At 40.0% G+C, this 3,987-nt stretch overlaps 1 non-coding gene across 1 annotated transcript; it reads right to left on the bottom strand.

Annotated features, from left to right (window-relative positions):
* Nucleotides 1–324: 324 nt before the first annotated feature.
* LOC131158981 (small nucleolar RNA R71) lies at nucleotides 325–430 on the bottom strand. The gene has a single exon (XR_009137597.1). It is a non-coding gene; the product is annotated as a small nucleolar RNA R71 (small nucleolar RNA).
* Nucleotides 431–3,987: the final 3,557 nt, after the last annotated feature.

Below are 3,987 nucleotides of genomic sequence, written 5' to 3'. Positions count from 1 at the left end.
ACACACAGCCAACATGCATCTGGTTCTTGGATGTGCAAGCAGCACAATTTGAGATTAAGACTTCAATCATCTCGATGTTGCCCAACTTTTATAAGAACTCTACCAAAAATCCTTATTAGCATCTAGATGAGTTCTTGGAAATTTGTTCCACCATCCGCATCACTAAATTTAGTGATGATGCTCCCCATCTTAAGCTTTTCCCTTTCTCTCTAAAGGACAAGGCCAAATATTGGTTAACGTCCTTAGAACTAAACTCGGTGACCAGCAAGGCCACCATGCAACATGAATTCCTTAAAAAGTACTTTCTAATTAGGAAAATTAATCAGCTTCAGAGAGCCATCACAAGTTTCTCACATATGGATGGGGAACTCTTTTTTGAGACTTGGGAGTGCTTTAGGGACATGCTCTCTAAATTCCCACATCACTAGGTCCTAAAATGGCAATTGGTCTAAACTTTCTACAAAGGGTTAGTTGAGAGAAATAGGTCCATGGTTGACGCGTGCTGCGGAGGTACTTTCCTTACTAAGCATGAGAATGAGGCCTAGGTTCTTTTTGAAAATCTGGCTGAAAACTCTCAGAAGCACAGGGCTACCACTCGTAGACTAACTTCAAAATCTAGGGGGGTTTATGAGTTGGCTATGAATTAGGACATAGCTCCAAATTTGCATGCTATATCCAAAAAGTTAGATCAATGCTTGTCCTTAGGACTGTAAACAACAGCGTGTGCAAAGATATGTGGAACTTGTTTCGACCTTTCCCACACATGTTATAATTGCCTGCATGTGCACTCCTAACCTGAGCTTGTGCATGAGGAAGTAAAGGCCACCCATAACTGGTATAAGAAACCCTTTGATGACCCAAATTTCAACACATACAACCCTAGGTGGAAACAACATCGTAACATATCATGGAGGTCACAAGCTCCGGGTTTTTAATCTCAAAGACCTCCATAAGCTCTGAATGCCTTGCCTCCACACCCATGCCAAAATCTCCAAAGTCATCAAGATTCAACCCCTAGATTTTCAACCACCCTGCAACTGTCTTCTTCACAACCCAAGTATGATGCATTTCAAAAGATAGTGTTCAGGTCCCTTAAAAACATGGAAGCCGATCACCAAGTGAATTGGCAACTCCTTCACTCTCACTCCCAATCCATTGAAAATCTAGAAACCTTTTTAGAACAACTAGATGCCACCTTGAGTAGGAGAGATGAAGGCAAGTTGCGAAGTCAGCCTATAGTAAATCCTAAGTGAATATATAGGGTAGAATATGAACCAGACGCTAGTCCCTCATCATACTCTGAGTAGGCCTAAGTGGTAACCATATTTCAAAATAGTAGGCTGATAGCTGAACGACATAAGGAGCAACTAAGCACAAGAAAATCCTAGGATGAAAAGTAGACCATTGAGTCTCACACCCACCACCAGAAGAACCACACCTCACTTTGGCCCTCCATAGGGCTTTTCAGGGCTACTCGGTGATATGTCCAACATCCCCACATGCACCCTCTATATTTAGGAAAGAAGCTTCCACCGAGTCCATCTAGGACATGTTTAAACAATTGCGAATGGGTAAGCCTCTCCTGGATGACATTAAGCAATTGCCTATGCTTATAAAATTCCTTAAGGACATGTCAATGTAGGAGACAAAATCAAGGGTGCACCTGGATGGTTTGGTTAAGCAGGCTGAGCATATGAGTTCCATAATACTAAAGCACCTTGTTCCTAAACTTAAAGACCCTAGCTCACCTACTATATCGTGTGTAATTGGTAATTACACCATTGATGGGGCCCTTCTACATTGAGGAGAAAGTGTGAAAATTCTTTCATACTTGGCCTATCATAAACTTAACCCAGGAGTGTTGCAACCCACCTCACTTTCCATATACCTAGCTAATCAATCTCTTAAGCAACCCTGGGGTGTGGTAGAAGATATGGTAGTCAAGGTGGGATATTTCTATTACCTTAATGATTTCATCATTTTGGACATGGAGACTTCCATTAACCCAATCCCTATCCTTTTAGGACGACCATTCCTAGCCATGGCTAATGCCTGCATTAAATGTAGGATGTGGATTATGGACATATCATGGAGCCATAAGTAACGTAAACTGAATATATTTAATTCTTCTCAACATCCTCTGAACGCCGTCCAAGTTGTGGATGAATACGAGATTGAAAAAATTGTTAAGGAAGCAACTCATTCAATGATATGGAAACACCCTTGGGAAATTACACTACAACTTGATAGCCATACCCATGCTGAATTTGAGGATCCTCTTGAGCAATCTATGCTAAAACATGATTGGGACCCCAAATCTAAAACTAAATTGGGGGTATGCAATCTCGGGTATGAGGAAGAGACGGGAGAAACTAATGTTAGTTGGGAACCAAGGTGACTTCAAAATGAGCTTTAAAGTGTCTGGCTAAAGATGATAAACTTAGCGCTTTTAGGAAGAAACTCGATAGTTTTTATTTTATTTTTAATTCTTTAAGGTAGTTAGAATAGACTAACTAGAAGTTAGAGTCTTTAGAATAGGTTCTATGATAAGTTAGGTTTGTGACAAAGTACGCAACCATCGTACGTGAGGGTGACCTGGTCTAGCCCTAAGCCATTTTGAGAGTGGAAAATACTAAGTGAATCGACCATGTCCGTGACCAGTACTGATCTGAGTGCGCCCTGGTCAATAACTCATAAAAATCATTGAAAACATGCCTCAACCCACAACTTGGTCCTGCTTTTTCATTTTCCCTCCAACCTTGTCACTTGTATCAACTCGAATTCACCACAATGTCTTCTCTATCACCTCCAGGACAAGATTCATCTCCACACTCTTCTCCTAGTTTGTTCCAAGCCCAGCCACAAACACCCCATGGAGCCCTAATATAGGAGGAAATACACCTTTTACACTAGGAATTTGAGTTTCTCCAATCATCAGTAATTGATTCCTACATAGGGCTAAAGGAGCAAATGAAGCAGGGATTTCAAATGATTATCACCCTTCTTCATCATATTGACAAGAACTCAAGAAGGTAGAACCCCTCTAGAACAGTTCTACCAACTCTGTCTCTACCTATTAGGGTACCATGCGGGTTACTTATCTTGCTTCCCGCTCCTAACCAAGGGCAAAAGTGTGCTTCGACTACCCACCCCGATGGGGCAAGCCAACCTCATTCCTACATTGGGGTGGGCCATGTATCTATGGTATTCAGGGAATTAGGGGGTAGAGACACAAATGGCTAGCTCAGAAAATGATTGATGTGAGCAAGATAGGGTCGGACCTTGTCGACAGTTCTATTTTGTATTGCACTGCTGTGCCATACCTTACCTTGTTACTTTTTTATTTTCTTTTCTTTATTTACACAATGTTACCAATTGGTTGTCCAACTGATGATGATGTTGCTATCTATTTACAGAACTTATTGATATTAATACAACATTCATGGTGCTTTTGGCTGATATCCATCTTTTGTGTTACAATGTATTCTTGCTTGCATGTTATTTTGGGTTATTATATTTTGCAAAGCACTGTTTGTTCTTATTAGCACAATGCACGATCCTATCCCTTACTTGGGTTCTATTTTCCTTTTACACTTCAGTGAGGACACTGAAGTTCTAAGTTGGGGGTAAGGGGTAGTACATTGCATGGCATTATTTCATGCACAAAAATAACACTAAAAAAAAAATTTGTAAACAAATTTCAATGAACCATGCTAACATATTTTATACCGTATACATACACCCATATAACCTAAGGTTACGTGCATAAAATTTTTAATTATATGATTTCACTATGCTCACCAACAATGTAGTAAATCAGTTGCATAAAATTTGCATAACATAGCCGAAAACTTAACATTACTCTAGGTAGTTGACTAAGTGGTTTGTTTGGGTTAATATTGCAATGTAAGCTCATGTATTTACATGGTACTTTATAAGGCTAAGAACACAATGAAACATTATTTGTAACACAAATGGTCCTTTGAG

This window comes from Malania oleifera, chromosome 6 (genome assembly GCF_029873635.1).
Source record: "Malania oleifera isolate guangnan ecotype guangnan chromosome 6, ASM2987363v1, whole genome shotgun sequence".
NCBI lineage: Eukaryota > Viridiplantae > Streptophyta > Magnoliopsida > Santalales > Ximeniaceae > Malania > Malania oleifera.
This window is presented reverse-complemented; position numbering and strand designations above follow the sequence as displayed.